The 17,688-nt window shown below is 52.2% G+C and overlaps 3 long non-coding RNA genes across 3 annotated transcripts; 2 read left to right on the top strand and 1 right to left on the bottom strand.

The window, feature by feature from the left end:
- Positions 1–2,206: 2,206 nt before the first annotated feature.
- On the bottom strand, positions 2,207–3,942 carry LOC116658135. The gene is made up of 3 exons (XR_004313302.1): positions 3,589–3,942; positions 2,758–2,953; positions 2,207–2,332 (listed from the first exon to the last, which is right to left on the bottom strand). It is a non-coding gene; the product is annotated as an uncharacterized LOC116658135 (long non-coding RNA).
- Positions 3,943–4,967: 1,025 nt separating this feature from the next.
- LOC116658133 lies at positions 4,968–11,160 on the top strand. Its single transcript, XR_004313300.1, has 4 exons — positions 4,968–5,443; positions 8,866–8,944; positions 9,132–9,467; positions 11,100–11,160. It is a non-coding gene; the product is annotated as an uncharacterized LOC116658133 (long non-coding RNA).
- A 5,074-nt stretch (positions 11,161–16,234) lies between these two features.
- On the top strand, positions 16,235–17,080 carry LOC116658134. The gene is made up of 2 exons (XR_004313301.1): positions 16,235–16,721; positions 16,834–17,080. It is a non-coding gene; the product is annotated as an uncharacterized LOC116658134 (long non-coding RNA).
- Positions 17,081–17,688: the final 608 nt, after the last annotated feature.

The following is a 17,688-nucleotide window of genomic DNA, read 5'->3' as shown; positions in this document are numbered from 1 at the left end:
TTTTTCTTTCAGCTCTGCAAAATCATCCTTCAAAGCCAGTAGGCAGTGCGCTTTGAACAAACCCCTGGAACGGTCTGCTCGTCTGCTCACTGAATTCGGCTCTCTGTTTTATTGTCTGTCAAGTGTGAAAAGGAACTGACTTACCCAGAAGGGAAGGCCTCAGAAGGGCGATGCTGTGAACCCTTAATGAAGCTGCTTTGGCAGATGTGTTTGCTTTTATCCTGAACAAAGTGTCACCTTCATCCCTGATGGCCACAGGTTGTAAACTGATCCTTATAGGTTGTACTTGGGCGTGTTCTTCCTGGGTGACCTACACAGAACTTTGGGGAGGCTTAAAATTTTGCATTTTTCCAATTTGTGATTTATGTACTTACTGTTTTATAAATTAATGTGCCCTCCCCCCACCTTTGTAGTAAGTGTTTGCCTTTCCTTGGCTTCTGTTTGTATCGTTTGCAACAAAAGGCTTCTTAATGCATTCTTCTCCACCTCCAACTTTATAAATTAAAAACCAATGTTCCTTTCTAGTTCATTGAAATTTCCCAATTTCTTTGGTATTTCTTCCTTTTGAAAATCAAGTTCAGGTCCATCATCAAAAGTCCTCCTCCAAGACGGGAGGCGGGGCACTGCTGGGCCTGGGGGCCCTGGGGACCAAGGAGGTCACGGCAAGGCAGCACCGGGCCGTGTGGGTCCCAAGGGTGCTGAGAGCCGGCTGCAGGAGGGTCACCAAGTTTAGGACGGAGAGTGAGGTCTGACTTGGGAACCAGATGAGAGGTACCCCCAGGACATTTAGGTGGACTGACCTGTAAAAGGGAGTGGAATTCACTTTGGAAGCAGGTTCACCAGGGATCAGTCTGGGGGTGGGCAGACAGGCCCCCCAGTGGACAGGGAGGAGGCGGGGACTCTGACTGTCAACCATCACAGTGGGCACTCTGACCTTCTCTGCCCCAGACTCGGAGTGGGGCACAGCGAGAGGTCAGGAGGAACTAGGTTCCCGACCGTGGACGCCGATCACTTCCCTCCGACGAAGTTCTGTTCAGCACGGCTTTGGGGTGGCCCTGGCGGAGCCACCCAAGGTGACTTCCTTTAAGGCTCCTTGGCCATGGAAGGAAGCACGTGTGCCGTGCGCACAGAGCAGCCCCGCTGGGGGCGCGAGGAGAGGGAAGAAAGGATCAGGAGCGAAGAAGAGCAGGTGCCTGGAGGATTCCTCACCCAAACTGCTTCCGAGACTTGGAAGTGAGGATCTGGGGCTGCAGTGAACTGTGGGGGTGGTCGGGGGCCTTGGCAAGGTGCCCTTGGGGTCAGGGCTCGGGGGAGGTGCTGGGGGCCAGCCTCGCATCCAGTCTGCGTTACCATGCAGGATCTCTTTGCTGACCGTGAGCCACAGGTGTGATTCTGTTTGGGGATGGACACTTGAGATACAGGGGTTCCTGGAGGCGCCCCCGTCAACAGACGAGCTGGACAGAGGGGCCCTTGAGCCTGTGCGGCCAGACTGTGCGGCCTCAGGGACAGCCCTGGGTCAGAAGTCCACTCCCTGCCGCCCTGCAGGTGACCCTGCCCAGCGCTCACACTGCCTGTACCTCAGTGTCCACATCCAAACCTTCTGCTCCCCAGGTGGCCCCTTGGGGCAGAGCAGCATTGCACCCGTGCGCTGCTCGACGAATGAGCGCTGGAAAGAGAAAGCAGTTCACCCCCCAGCCGAAACCACGTGCAGCACCTCCCCCGGCAACAACCGGAGGCTCCCGTCCAAAGCGCTCGCCTCTGTACCTGTTGCTGTAAAACGTGGAATTAGTTTAAATATCTCGTCATCGGGAACAATCAGTACACATCAGCACGTTCACATAGCTGGGAACCTGTGAGGAGCTTCGCTACTTTGGGGAAAACGCTTGTGCTGTGACGTTAAAGGGAAGGAGGCACAGAGCCACATGCACACGTGGCCTTAGCTGAGAGGGATGGGCAGCAGCTGGGGCCCCGACGTGCGGGAGGCCACACGTGGTTTTCATCCTTCATCTTTCCTCCATTTTCTCTCTGAAGTTTACACTTTGGGGGGATAAAAATACGTTATAATCAAAACCACAAAAACATGTTCTTAAAGACAGAAAAGCAACACAGAAAAGACTGACAGACGTGCTGGTTTATGTCAAGTGCGGAGACAGGACGCCGGTCCCTCACGTTGAGTGTGTGCCCCGCCTAGGCCAGTCCTGCGGACTCTTCCTCTTGGCTGTGAGCTTCGCTCCTCAAACATGTCTTTATTTTCACACTGGTGTCTTTCTCTGGGTTGCTTGAAGTCTGGCTGGGAGGCATAGAGCTCCATTGTCGGATTTCAAAGATTCCTCTGGAAACCAAAGCTGTATCAGAGCAGGGTTCCTGCCCTCAACACATTTTCAGCTGAACACCTCCACTGGTGACCTCCTTCTCGCCGAAATCCAACAGTCTCACCCCCTTTCTGAGCCTTAGGCCTCTCAGCTCCTCTGACCAGCCCCTTCTCCACGACTGGCCTCCCCGTCCCGTCTTCAGGGGCTTCCCCCACTGTAATCACCGCGTTTGTATTCCGTTGTGCCTCACCAAATTCCTCTCCTCCTTCTCAGAATCTCTAGGCCTCCCAATGCTTTTGAATCAACCCAGATGAACATTCAGAGACGTTTATCTGCACGACACCAGTTACCCTCATAACCAGTGGCCCAGTGGCCTGTCCTGCCCCTTCAACCAAAAAGCACCCCCTCCTACTGCAGCCTCTTACCTCTCCCTCACCCACTCTACCTGTGATTCAAATGCTGTGTCTTTAGCAGCAAAAGGCAGGTCTCTCTCCGTTCCAGAACACTCTCCTCCCGGCCCGAACTTAACGCGTTCAGCCGCAGCCTGCAGCTGCCTCCTCCGGCCTGGCCCTTCCATCTCACTCGTCGTTAAGGGGCTGTCTCTGGGCTTGGTGGAAGTTCTGTCTGCGTTCAGGCGATATCTGTGGGCGTTGTTTTTAAAAATTAATTAATTATTTTTTTAGATTTCAAACCACGTTACTGAGGTATGATTGACACGTAAGAAGCTGGATGCACTTAATGTATGTAACCTGAGTTTGGGGATGAGTTTAATCCGTGGAACATCACCACCATCAAGGCCACGAACACATCCATCGCCTCCCAGAGTTCCCTCCCACCCCTTTTAAATCACTGCTGTTGTTGTCGTGTGGCAATTCTGTCCTCTTAGCCAAGTGTAGGTGTGCAGCCCAGCATGTGAGCTGCAGGCCCCAAGCTGAGCCCGTCCTCCGGCGTCAGTGCAGCGCTGTCCTCCGACCGCGGCCCCCGTCCTCCCCCAGCCCCTTGCAGCCACGCCTGCACCCTCTGCTTCTCCGAGTGCGCCTGTCTGAGATTCTGCATGCAAGTGAGGTCACACAGGGTTTGTCCTTCTGTGCCTGCCTGTGTCACTGAGAACAATGTCCTCGAGGTCCATCCACATGGGCGCAGATGACAGGGCGTCTTTCTTTCTTTACGATCAAACGGTACTCTGTGTATCTATACACATTCCTTTATCCATTCATTACAGGCATTCTTAAAAACTGTAAGACAGGTTATTCATGCAACAAATATTTTTTAGTACCTTTTGCAGTACACAAGGCACTCCACTAGGCTGTGAGAGGAGGCGTGGGTAAGTGGACAGCTCTCCTCAAACCATCACCATTTAGAGGCAAAGGTTAGACTTGCACCGAGCACTGTTGTTGAGGGAAGTGTGTGGTTACTGATCGTGGGCACGGGTTTCAGCTTCGACTTGTGTATTTCTCTTGTGACCTTATTTCCCCCTGAGTCCCAGCAATGAGGGTCACGTTTCCAGTTCTTTATCATTTTCCCAGGCCTTAGTGCTCTGCATGAGGTAAGCTATCTGGAGGCAACGTGAAGTAGAGAATTCAGACAATTTTTCAAATTGAGACAGAATTTTTTAAACGAGGAATTTGAGTTTGCACTGCCCTAACTGTCCATCTCCGTTGGCCGAGTTCGGACGCTTTTCCCTCATCCTCGGTCTCGTCTCTGTGGAGAAACGGGGCAGGATCTGCGGGGCTCTTCGGCCCCCCCGGCGACGCCCGGCTCCGGCTGAAGAGCAGCTCCCTGAATCAGGCCTGGCCTCTGTTCTCAGGAGGGCAGCTGCTGGAATTTTTGGGCGGCAGCTCTCAGTCCTTGCTTGCCTTTCGTGTCCTTGACACCCGAGGCTTCTGGCAGCGGCCTTGTGGAAAGTTTCAGAGTGCGGCCTTGTCTGACGTCTCCTCGGTGTTGATCAGTGGGGGTGACCCGCTTTTGGCAGGAGTCCCAGGAAACGGCACTTGTCCTCCGAGCGTCCAGCAGGGTGTGTGGGGCCCATGGTTTCCTTCCTTCCTTGGTTCCCGGGGCTGCGGGCTTCCTCAACTGTAAAGACTGTAATAAACACTATTTCTCTTTTTCTAACTGGTCAATCTCTTGGGGGAGACAAGGTGAGACTATGAAAATACCCTGTTTTTCCTCGAAGCTGAGCACAGTGATTTTTGTGTCGCCAGTGGGTCTGTCCTGCGACGGTTCTTGCTGTAGTGTTTGCCTTTTGATGACTCGGTGTTTTCCTTGTTTCTTCCACACTTGTTAACTTAAATCCTTCGCTGCCGTTTGTTCGCCTGCTTCTTTGCTTGTTTGCGTCACTGTGGACACACGGGCATTCGTGTCGTCCTGGGGTTTAGAACGCAGCGCCACTCGTTTCTGGGTTAGAGGCTCTGTCCACCGGGACGCTCGTATCAGTCCAGCTTTGGCTGCTGGGAGCTCCTTCGGGCCGGTGTCTGTGCCACACGCCTCTCTTTCTCAAACCCTCCCCTGTCTTCTGGCCCCACCAGCCTCAGGCTCGTCTGGCAGCCCCCTGCTCCCACCTGGGATGAGCCGCGTGCCCACAGCCAGAGCCCGCCATGCCGGCGCATTACTCAGAACAGGCTGTGGGTCAGGCTGTGCCTGACCTTGGCCCGGTTTTCCAGTCTCTGTTTCACCACCACAGTTGCACCCCAACCGCCACCTCCTGGTGGAGACGCTGCCCCGGGAGAGCAAGGCCCTCTTGTCCGGCCCCGCAGCGCCTGCTCAGCTCAGAGGAGCAGAGGTTGTCTCCCTTTGTTTTGGGGCTCTCATCACTCAGGAGATGGTGCTGGCAAGTTGGCCACAGAAGCAATTGGGGCTTTGAAGCAATTCCAGCTTCTGCCAGCCTGGGGAGCCTGAAACCAGGAATCATGTCTCTGCCCTCATCTTTCTATAAATAGCTCTGAAGGAGACGGAATCCCGGAGCCTGTACATCACTCCACAGAACCGAGTGCACTCGGCAGCCAGGACACAGGGATGCACGTATCGCAGGACGTCAGTAAGCCTGGTCCCCAAGGTGCAAACTGACGCGGATCCTGAGGAGTCTCTTCTGCACACACGTGCCAAACGTGTACACCAGCAGCGAGAGGCAGGAGGTGAGCTGCTCGGGGCAGGGCGGGTGATCGGCCCGAGAGCACGTGGGGCAGGGCTGACTCTGAGGGGTGGGGCAGGCAGCGTGGGTCCTGCTGCTAAACCTTGCTGTCGAATTCGTCTGACACATTCCGTTATCTTTATCCTTTCGAGATCCCCTAACAGTCAGAGGTGTAAGTGAGGCCAAAATTGTCCCCGTCGGCCGCAGCTGCCCCGGGAGCCCAGGCGGACCCAGTGAACGCACTGCAGCCGTGGCCCCGGTGTCCCAGCGAGGAGCGGAGCTTTCAGGGACTCCCACGCCGTGCTGTGTCCGTCCTGGCTCCCGGCACACTTGGGGAGACGACGGCTTGGAAGTGGGGTGGGCCTTCGGCCTCGCCTTTGAGGGCAGTGGCAGGAAAAGCAGTTAAAGACAGGCCCCCGAGTTCACATCCCAGGCCGGCCCGAGGCAGTCCCTCACCCCCAGCTTCATCCTGCGCCGAGTCCGGGGTGCCGACGCAGCGCCTCCCTGAGCCCCTGGTGACTGAGCGCGCACCAGGGCATGCTCCGCGCTGGACGGGCCGTGCGCGGGGCCCTGAGCCAGAGGACGCCCTCCTCACGGTGGGCTTGCACTTCTCCGCCAGCGCGGACCTGCACGTTCAAGTCATCCTGCGCATGCGGGTCCAACGCCACCACTTATCCTGTGCTGAGCTCACTCCCGCTTTGGCCACTGGGGCTGCAGCCGGTGGACGTCTGAGCCCCCTTGATTCCTGTGCTTCCTGAGAACATCCTTCCTTCTGGCTCCAAGACAGAGGCCGTCAAGGGCTGACTGAGCAAATACAGCACAGGAACCCTTGCCCGGGGTGGGGAGGCAGCTGTTCCCCAGGACAAGTGCAGGGCCGGTAGGGGGCCCCAGGATGCATGCGTGGGGAGCAGGGCCAGGTGGCCAGATGCTGCGGATGGAGTTGTCGGGCACGTCGGGGAGCTCAGACTCGGGTCTAAGAGCAGCTGGAGCATGAAGGCTTTACCCAGGCTGCTGTTCAGATGAGACGAGGTTACGTCTACGTCAGTGGTGGGCACTCGGGGGTGTTGTCCCTGCTGCTGTCCCTGCTGCTGTCACCATCGCTGCTTCCGTACCTTGAGCCTTATTCGGGAAAACGTAACCACAACTCTTTCTTAGAGAAGTCTGCATATCTGAAGGCCCCCAAACTGGATACTAGACACTCTGTAAACCCCTCTCAGTTTACGGGGAAGTTGTCTAGACTTGGGGGGGGGGGCACGTGTGGGAGTCTGGGGAGCTGTCTGACTCCCCCCCAGACCAGTGGGAGCTGGGTCTCGAGAAGACAGACCATGAGGCTCAGCTCCCCCGGACGTCTGTCACCTGCCATCACGTCAGCCTTGGATTCATGAAGATGACTGTGGTCCGAATCCTTTTTCTCCTTCAATAAGCCTTCAGTGTCTGGGTACCTAACACCTGCTGCGGCCGGGGTAACCACGGGTCCAGCAGCAGACACATCAGAACTTCTGTTTCCATGTGTTTTATTTTTATTTATTTATTTATCTATTTTAATTGAAGTGCGGTCGGTTACAGTGTGCCCGTTTCTGGTGTGCAGCACAGTGTCCCAGTCATGCATATACATACATATATTCATTTTCATATACTTTTCCATTAAAGGTTATTACAAGATATTGAATGTAGTTCCTTGTGCTGTACAGAAGAAACTTGTTTTTTATCTAGTTTTATATATAGTGGTTAGCCTTTGCAAGTCTCAAACTCTTAAATTTATCCCTTCCCACCCTTTTTCCCCTGGTAACCATAAAATTGTTTACTGTGTCTGCGAGTCTGTTTCTGTTTTGTAGATGAGTTCATTAGCGTCCTTTTTGTTTCTTTTCTTTTTTTAAGATTCCACATGTGAGTGATGTCATGTGGCATTTTTCTTTCTCCTTCTGGCTTACTTCACTTACTATGATGATCTCCAGGTCCATCCATGTCGCTGCAAATGGCATTATTTTATTATGTTTTATGGCCGAGCAGCACTCCGTTGCATAAATGTGCCGCAACGTCTTTATCCAGTCGCCTGTCAATGGACATCAAGGCTGTTTCCGCGTCTTGGCTGTTGTACATGGTGCTGCTGTGAACTTCGGGGTGCAGGTCTTTTCGAATTAAAGTTCCCTCCAGATGTGTGACCAGGAGTGGGATTTCTGTGTGTTTTAACCTAAAATTTTAAAAATGAGCTGAACTCACGCTTAGCCCAGGGAGTGGCAGTGGCCGCATGGTCGTCCAGCTCCATGATCACCGGGAGGGTCCTAATGGTGACTGCCATGGGTGCTGCCAGAGCCCCTCAAGCGGGTTTGCAGGTAACCACTGCTGGTGTTAAACAGAAGGCCCCCACAGAGTGTGAATGAAAACTAGTGAAAAAGAGCCGTTCCTCCCCCCCCGCCCGAGAACAGGCGCTGTCAGCGGCCTTTCCAGAGTAAAATCATGCAGTGCTAACCTCACAAGAAACCAGCCCCTTACATTCGAGATTCTCAAAGAGGCTATTTGAAACGTAGATGCTGTAGACTGAATGTGTCCCCACAAAGTCCACGTGTGGAGACTCTTAACCCTCAAGGGATGGGGTAGGAGGTGGGGCTTTGGGAGGTGATCAGGTCCTGAGGATCCTGATCAGGGATTGCAGTCCCTGTAGAAGGGACCCCAGAGAGCTCCCACCCCTCCCTCCACATGAGGACATGGTGGGAAGACAGATACAAGGTCTGTGGGGCTGAGGTCCGGACCTCCGCCTCCAGAACTGTGAGAAGCCCAGGTCTGCTGCTAGCCTCCCCATTTGTGGTAGTTTGCGCAGCAGCCCAGTCGAGCTAACGCAGCAAGTGCCCACCCTCCCTAACCCCACATCAGAAGTGTGCTTTACCCCAGGTGCCAGCTACAGATCTATCCCTGTGGTTATGGAGAAGTCCGGAGCACACAGTCCGGAGACTCTCCCAAACCCCACACTCTGCATGAATGATCTGTTCAATAGCCCGTGCTGGACAGTGTGTAGGAAGCTGGAGTCCTGAGCTGAGTAAGACATCACTCTGGCTTCACAGAGCTCTCATGTACGCACATGCACGCAACGCGTGCACACACACTGTATGGTACCGTGTGATGAGGGAAATGAGGAGCGGCTTCTGCAAGACAGAGTTCTGTGGGTGCAACAGGGATGTATCCAGGAAAGGACTCAGGGAGGGGCGAGGAGTCCTCAGGAGTCCTCCCAGACAGCTCCCCCCCCAACCCTAAATGAGCTGGGGCGGGCCAGCCTGAGTGGACAGCTGTGCAGAAGCAAGGAGGCCACAGGGCACGTGCCCTGAGGGTCAGCAAGTCGTCCGGGGAGGGAAGCACCCAGGAGACTCAGAAAGGGCATGTTGGTGGCCACCAGGCTCTGCCAAATGTTCCCTTACATCCTGTTGCCCACAGGCCACACAGCCTTTCCCAGGGAGCTGAAAGCCTCTAATGAGGACCACATGGACCTTCCAGAAGACCCTGTGGATTCCAGGTGAATCTTGCTGTCTGTGGGGGCAGGAGAGGACGTGTCCACTTAGCGGTCCCCCCAGGCCCGCCCAGAGGCACTTCTTACTTATTTGTAGCCCTTGTACGTGCGTCTGTGAACAGTAAATGATATGTTTTGCTTGTTTTTAAAGGATTCTAGAAATTACATTTGCAATGTTTTTTCTCTTTTATAGGAAAAATAAGCATTACAAAATACAAAATACCAGTTCTCGTTGTGGGAGCCAGGCTCTTTGTTGCGCTGCACCCTGTATGTCTTGCATCTTGTTTAAAAAGCCAGTGGAGCCCGGAGCGCCGGCGGCTAACATCCACGACTCAGGGTGCAGAGCGCTACTCAGCAGCCCTGACGGCTCCTTCCTGAAGCTGCGGTGGGGCCCTGCCCGCAGGGCAGGTCGGTGGCGGCCCTGGGGTCAGGACCCGCACCCTGCACAGCCCAGGTCAGGGCCGGGCTGGCGGGGCCTTTCTGCTTCAGACCCAGCGCAGCGCGGAGATGGGTCAAGGCCACCTCCAGGGTGGGTCCTGGACGCTCCTTCCTTCCTTCCTTCCTTCCTTCCTTCCTTCCTTCCTTCCTTCCTTCCTTCCTTCCTTTCCTTCTTTTCTTTCTTTCTCTCTCTCTCTCTCTTTCTTTCTTTCTTTTTTCTTAAGAAATGGATTTTCCCCTTTTTCAGTTATTTCTTGGGGGGGGGGATAACTATAGGTTTATCTGCTTGTTTTGATGCAGGTCTGGGGGACAGAGCCCAGGACCTCGTGTGTGCTGAGCACACGCTCTACCCCTGCGCTGTACCCTCCCCCTTGGATGCATGTTTCTAACTGACCGAGCAAATTTCCAGAGTCTGAGGGGGGAGCGACCAGAGCCCCTGACCTGGGTGACGCGGGACGGGGTGGTGGTGCCACCCTCCACGCTCCCTGACGGAGAGAATGAGGAACAGGTCTGCCCTCAGCTCCTCTTCTCCCTGAGAGCAGCAGGGTGAGGGCTGGGAAGCTCTGGGCAGAGTTCCGTGCTCTTCATTAGAGGAGGTGGTGTTTGAATATGGAGGCCAGAGTCTGCCAAGTGTGGGGTGGCTCACTGATGTCATTTAAACATAATAGCAATTGAAATTGTCTTATTTACAAAATAAAAGGTCTCCAGAGAAGACCTAAGAATGAGAAGGAGCCCCTTTGAGCCATGACGGCCCTTCTGGAAAATCATTTTAAGGAGAAAATCTCACTCAGGCTTGCAGAAATGTGAGCACGAGGTGTTTGTGGCTCGTCTTTCTCACCCCTCGAACAGCGTTCATGCCTGTCTGGTGTGCTGGTGTCTCCCTGGACCTAGAAGACTGCCCAGCACACAGTAGGTGTTCAGTTAACACTTGCTGAGTGAAGGAGCAGGCACTGAAAATTTGGCCCTGATCTCAACGTCACAAAGAGAGACTGTCTTCTTGTCTCGCGTTCAGCACAGAGCAGGGACGCACTGATGGAAGCAATCCGATCAAACACTAGATGCCAGGGTGTATCCAGGATCAGGGAGCCGCTCAGGACGTGGCAGGGCCTCCAGGTGAGGAGGGCGCGTCCATGCAGAACAGAGGGACTCTCCTGGGACAGTGTGGGCTCAGGTCACCTGCACGCACTGTACGAGTTCTGGTGTCAAATCCAGGCTCTGTCAGACCCAGCTGGGCTTAAAGACCTTAGGCTGAAGAAAGCTCTAGAGTTTCAAGTAATCAGATATTAAAAGGTCTTGGCTTCCTGAAGGGTTGTTCCATGTCGACAGTGTCAGTTGATTCCTTTCTCAAAGACATCTTTTACCCCAATGTCGGGCTTTTGAGGTCTCTTTGCCCTGCCCTCCCCCGACAAGAGGACTTGGGAAAAAAAAAGGGCATATAGGTCAAATCGATCATAGTCATGAATCAGGGTGGCCTTTGTAATGATGGTGTAGAATTCGATGTATTGATACAGAATGTCAACCCACACGTGAGTAAAACACCTGCTCCATGACAGTGTCTATACCACAGCACCGTGCATATACCTCTACCGAGCCTCTCTATCCACCGCCTACCTCCCGCCTACCTCCCGCCTACCTCCCACCTACCTACTGTAACAGAAAAGACCAAATCTGACTCCGTATTAGATCTTTTCCTTTGGCTTTAACCCTGTGCCCTGTTTTCTAGGCTCAGTCTTGCTGGCTCTGCACTCAGGTAAAGATAACAAGTTGCAGAAGAGAGAATAACGTTTGTTTTGTTGGAAGTTTTGCGGGATCACCATGACCTGGCCCACATGGACAACTGCAAGAACAAAGAATTCCTGCAGCAAGAAGTTTGCAACAACCAATCACATCCCCTCCCCCTCCTTTTTTTTTTTTTTTTTTTGTATAAAAGGAGCCTGTATTCTGACCCGAGGAGGATGGTTCTCTAAGACATTAGTCTGCCATCCTCTCGGTCTGCCGGCTTTCTGAACAAAGTCGCTATTCCTTGCCCCAACACCTCGTCTTCCAATTTGTTGGCCTGTCGTGTGGCAAGTAGAACGCGTTTGGACTCGGTAATACTACCATCTGCCTACCATCTATCCACCACCCACCTACTGCCTACCTACCACCCACCTACTGTCTATCTACCACCCACCTACCACCTACCTACCATCCATCTATCCAATCTGCCTAGAGACACAGCAAAAGGAGTATTCAGGAGACATTAAGGTTGCTTATCTCTAGATGAAGAGGTGAAGGTAATTCTTACTTTTAAAAATATTTCATACACATATGGACTATTTCAGTAGTTAGCATATGTCACTTTAATCTTTAGAAAAAAGCTACTTTTATTTTAAGAGAGAGAGACAGACAAAGGGTTAGCACATTCCTGAGCGTCTAATTCAGGCAGTTGATCGACCAGGTTGAATCTTCTGTAAGCGGTGTTGAAACAGCTGAGCTGGAACACTGAGTGTGGGGCTACGTCTTCTTATTTTTACAGACTTTCTTTTTTTAGAGTAGTTTTAGGTTCCCGACAGGCACAGAGATTTCCCACGTGCCCCTGCCACGCCCCCAACACACACCCAGCGCCGCCGCTACCTGGTACACGTCTCCGTCCAGGAGCCCGCCGCACGCCGATCGCCGTCACCCAGCACTCACGTCAAGGGCACTCCTGCTGCTGTGCTCTCTGTGGGTGTCGACAGATGCTTCCACATTATGATGGTATACGCATGTTTCCACCGCCTCAGCTCTGCCTAGGCATCTCCCTCACTCCCACACCACTGGTCTTTTTGTGTTGGAGTGACAGCTTTCTACAGGCGAGATTTTCTCTTGCACTGCTTCTCTCTTTGGAATTTGGATTTAGAGAAAACCTCCTTCTAATTGCTACTATGCACCAGCTGCGTGGCCCTGATCAAATTACTTAACCTCTCTGAGCCTAAGTGTTCTCACCTGTAACACAGACACAAAATAACTATCTGGCAGTGATGAATAAATGTCTACAAAGTGCTCACAGTGATTCTGAGGAATGTGCGTGTGTGTGTGCACCCTGTGCTGTGGGGGGGGCATGTGTGTAGCGTGTGCATGTACTGTATGTGCAGGCGCCTACGTGTACGTGTGTGCGTGTCATGTATGTGTGTTGCATGTGTGCACCCGCACAGGTGTAGGTATATATCTTGCCCAGTTTACTTCCATCATGTATTTCTGATGCGGTTTACCATCAGTTTTGGCAGGAGGTGCTGAGGAGACTCGGGTGACACCGGACGTCAGACTGTGGGAGACCCCGTTCTGCCTGCTCCCAGCCTACACACAGTCCGCACTCCCCACCAGCCGCTCCCTCTCTGGGGGCTGGGCTGGAGCTGCCCACTGGGACAAAAGAGCTGTCAGGGTGAGGAGAAGTCGCCCAGGCAGTTGAAACACACTGTTTATTTGTCAAATTCCCAAAGGTGCCCTCTGCCAAGGATGGTTCACCAGCTCATAGCAGTTCAGTCTCCTCTTAACGTTATCAGCTTCAGAAAACCTTGTTTCTTATTCATCATCACACAAAGCTTAAAAGAACCAGGAGAGAGCATTCCACCTCTTGGCACCTCAACCTCCCTGGAGGAAAGTCCAGCAGTCAGGGAATCCCTGGCCTCAAAAACAAAGTGTTTTAACTCTGGCTGGTCTCTTCCTGTTCTCAAGAAGGGTTTTATGCTGGTGAGAAGAACTTCTTTAGTGTTGTTTTCTTTATATCTGTTTCTTTTAACCTCCGCCCCACATAAAATTGCTTCATTGATGTTAAGAATAACAGCAGCTTCAAAATTTGAAGCTGAACTGGAAAAATATAACCAGAGTACATAATATTGGACCCCATTCCACAAAAATTATGGTGCAATTTGTTGCTGAATGAACTTAATGTCCTTCATTAGATGCCTGTATTATAAGCCGCCCAGTGGCTGCTGCAGCTCCTGGAATTTAAGCGGCACAAGCCAAGACATCTGCTACTTTTCTGTCGCTAAGTTTTCAGAACCAGGCTATACTGAGATCTCAACCAGGGGATAAGAATTGTATACTCTTTTTCCTCACCTTTCTCTTTGGTGGACGGTGCAACCTACTGAATAATATTTTGCGAGATTCCAAAATTTTCCCAAATGGTAAAAAACGATTATCAGTTTCACAAATGAATTCATATTTTACACACACATAAATCAGACAAACAGAACCCCAGTTCAGTAATACGTAGTCGGGCAGGAGGGAAGAGTCCCACTGTGCGCCAGTTGGTCTTAAACAGGGGCCTCGACAGCAATGGAAACTCCGAGAAGCCTAGCCTGGGATCCTCAGCTTCAGCACCACTGACATTCTGAGACAGGTAGTTGTTTGTTGTGGGGCCCTGTGTTCCAGCATCGCTGGCCTCCATGTGCCAGACGCCAGCAGCAGCCCCACCCCGTGTGACCATCAAAATGCCCCCAGATGTCCCACCACTGGTCCCAGTGGAGAACCACTGGTGAACCCTCGACTCCAGTAAAAAAACAAACCAGCTGTTCAGTAAAAAGGAAACAGCAACACATGCCCCACATGGATGGTGCTCCCACACTTTACGCTGGTGCACGATGCCAGACACAAAAGACCACACACTGTATGGTTCAGCCCATACAAACTGTCCTGGGGCAAACTGACAGAAGGAGCGTGGATCATGGTTGTCGGTGTCGGGGGTGGAAGGGGCGGGGCGTGGGGTGATGAAAACGTCTGAGTCTGGGTAGGGTGACAGCTGCACACTAGGTGGAGTTCTTGAACTCATGGCACACTTTAGACGGGTGATATGTATGGTATGTAAATTAGACTTCAGTAGAGCTGTTTTTTAAAAAACATGAGGAAAAAAACAACAGGAGGGTAAAAGTACTGCAGAAGGAGAGAATCAGACAGGTGGTCAGCCTGGTCCCCGCGATGCCCTGTGACTCTGGGCAGCAGTCTCCTGAAAGCAGAGGTCAGACTCCCCACATTCCACCGACCCAAATGACCGTTAGAGCAAGCCCACAGTGTTTTTGCCAGTCAGACAGCTGCGACGTCTGTTAGCACCTGCTGCAACACGGCGGGCTGCTTGGTCAGTGCTGGTGTGTAGCTTTCCGTGGAAAACAGTCTGCACGCATGATCACCCATGTCCAACCTGGCCACCAGCGGGGTCTGTCCTGTAAGACAGGCTACGTTTTCTGTTAGCATGTAAAACACTCATGACGAAACATGCGCAGTGTGACATGAAATGCAAAGGGGAAAAAGGTTTGAAACTCCCCAGAATCCCCCGTGGCCTACTGAAATCTTTGCTACAGTGAAAAAAAAGCCTGTCTCCTTTTGTGTGCATTAAATGACAGTTGTTGCCACTATTCAGAGAAGCCCAGGGACCTCTTAATTGCAAGAGGGACAGCACACATCTTCCTGGAGATGGAAACATTCGGCCTCACCTGGGTGCCTAGTTGTTTCCAGGGGCCCACGATCTGTCTGGGGTGAGGGCTTTCCCTGGGCGTTCGTTACAAACACCTACTTGGCCAAATACACACACAGCCCCTACATGAGGCAGCACTTAAAATAAATTTCTAGAATCTTCAGCTCTAATGAACCTAAGAAAAGTGAGAAGTGGGTTAGAAGCTGGGGCTTTGGGGTAAGCTATCCCAAGACCTCATTCTGGCAAAGTTTTGAGTAAAGGAAGGTGTTGTTAGTAAGTTCACCCCCCACCTCCTGAGCTCCTTTAAGCTGGAAACGGGGAGGACATGGAAGAGAAGAGATAATTGCAATAATTCAAATTTCCCCCAAGGCCACACACACAAAGATACTTTTCTCTTTCAATGACTCTACATCTGATACATTACAAAACATTGAAATTCTGAGAAATTCTGTCCCTATTTTGAGGCCTAGTAAACTGAGGACTGGAGAAATCACACTGGCCCTGACGGAGGATGCAGCCAGGAAGGGGGTTCACCCAACGACACCTGCCAGCATTTCAGGAAAAAAAATTGAAATAATAAATAATTCTGATTAGGCCCAACCTCCGAAGTGAGAGCTGAGAGCAGGAAGGAGGCTGACGCACCCACTTAAACCCCACTGGTTCCTGAGAAAATGCCTGTAGAACATTCTCTCTGATTTTTGCTGAGCAGCTATGACAACAGTCACTGAAAGACAGTGTGTGTCTCACGCATGTTCTGTGAAAGCATGTGGTTTTACAGCGACGTCTGCAGAGCAGAGTCCAGGCAGCAAAGACACGTTAAAAATAAGCATCTCCTAAAATATGGAAATAAGAAAAAGGTGCTATCACTGGAGAAGTTCCACAGCTGGTCTTTTTGGCTTGCCCTCTTTTGACAAGTACATAAATATAAGCTCGAAGTAATTTTGAAAACTTTTCTTTCCAAACATTGACAGTTGTCAAGTGCTGCGATCAGAGAGAGACACGCAGCTGGGGCAAGCGTCCTCGCCACCCAGGAGGCGCGAGTCAGGCCAGTTTCCAAACCTCCGGAGAGCGTCGTGCTCCCTGCTCTCTGGCCTCTGAGGTTTACACTCACAGAAGTCGGAGGGGGAGGGCAGGGCTACTGATTCGGCACCTCTGCCAGGTTTACTCCAGCCAAGAACGTCAGAGACGCACTTACCGCCACCCCTCATCACTGTCTATCGAAACACATCCTCGTCGCCTCTGCCGGGCGGGTCGTAGCTACTTTTCAACTGCCCCTTTGTTTCCTTCCCTACTCAAATTCTTCTTTTGAAAAAATCAGTTCTTCTACATGGACTTGAAACTTTTTTTTTTTAAGTTTTGGAACAAAACAATTCTGAGCAAGAGGAGATTGACCCTATGGTCTTAAAGTACGTTTACTTACGCGTGAAGACTTGGCATTAGACTGACAGCTGTCATTGGTCCAGAGCTGTGTTGTGAGAATGAGTGACTGAGCCCTGGACCTGCCCCGCGGCAGACAAGCAGCACCCGACTCTGCCTGGCAGGTCCCTGGACCTGCTGCTCCGGGCACTGCTCCTGGACCATCCACCCTGGCCGGACCAAACCCCCTCCTCCCCGTCTGCTCAGTCCTTGGGCCGCCTGCCTCTGCCCCTCCCGAGCAGCCTCCGCCCTGCCGCTGGCTTCTTTTCTGCACTTTGTCTTGGTTCTCCCAGAGGGTCCCTCCCAGACCAGACGGCAGCTCCACCTGCTGCCCCTCCTAGCCCAGGCGCCACCCACTGGCGGATCGAGACTCCTTCAGTGGATCCCAGACACAACCGCGTCTGCAAGCCTCCAAGACGATTTCACATCCAAAGTCCAGGAGGAGACACTTTCTTGTGTGAATGTATCCTGTGGGGACAACATTCCCCTGTAGACCAGGTAACTCTGGCCTCTTCTGCTAACCCTTTACTGGTTCGTGTCGATCCACTGGGAACCGACTGTGTCACATGACAACGTTGCTTCGACCTCTGTTTCTGGATTATTTTGGCAGGTTATCTTTGTTTTGCTCACATGGAGAGCCTGTGGTCCGTGGGTTCCAACTTGGTGTAGGGCAGAGGGCCCTGGGCTAAGAGTCAGACCTGAGTTCCAGCCTGATTCGAGTCAGCAGCTGAACCTGTGTGCTGGTGACCCCATCGCTTTGTTGGGAAGATGAATTCATCTACGTGAAGGTGCTCTATAAATGGGAAAACACTTTAGGAAGCATTAGAGAACTGACCAAATAAAAGTAATTTTCTGAATGCCATTGTAGACTTCTTTCATTTAGGGGGAAACAAATTTCCATAATCCTAGGAAGAAACTGTTGGATAGAAAATCGAGGAAGTCTAGCCTTTTCCCCAAGAAACTTGAAGAAAAGCTGTGGTAAAACAGAACGGACATGTGAATGCCCGGACCCTGTGCCCGCGACACACCCCAGGCACTGCAGACCCGACGGGGAGTCCGCGTGGGGGACTCGCCGTCCGCACACCTGCTCACAGTGCCTGATGCCTGCTGGTGTCTCTCCAGAGAGGTGTGGGATTCCAGCTCAGAAGCCGTGTCTCTGAAAGAAAAGCTGCTTTAAGCAACCGTTTCAACCAGGACCATGAACTTTGTCCAGAGCTAGCTTCACAGCAAACAATCTGCATCAAACTGTTCTGAGAAATGAATGTAAATTGTGAGAAAGGCAGCGAATGAAGAAATCCAGGAAACAGAACAAGGCTATTAGATAGTAAGCGCATGGGCTTAAGTGAAAGGTGACAAAAACAAGGTCAACGGTACTATAAGAGAGAGACGATAGTTCAAAATCCAAGCCACGAGAAGGCCGCTGACGCCAGGAAGTGCGGATGTGCTCTGGCTGGGGCTGCAAAAG

Source organism: Camelus ferus, chromosome 20 (genome assembly GCF_009834535.1).
Source record: "Camelus ferus isolate YT-003-E chromosome 20, BCGSAC_Cfer_1.0, whole genome shotgun sequence".
In the NCBI taxonomy this organism is placed as follows: domain Eukaryota; kingdom Metazoa; phylum Chordata; class Mammalia; order Artiodactyla; family Camelidae; genus Camelus; species Camelus ferus.
This window is presented reverse-complemented; position numbering and strand designations above follow the sequence as displayed.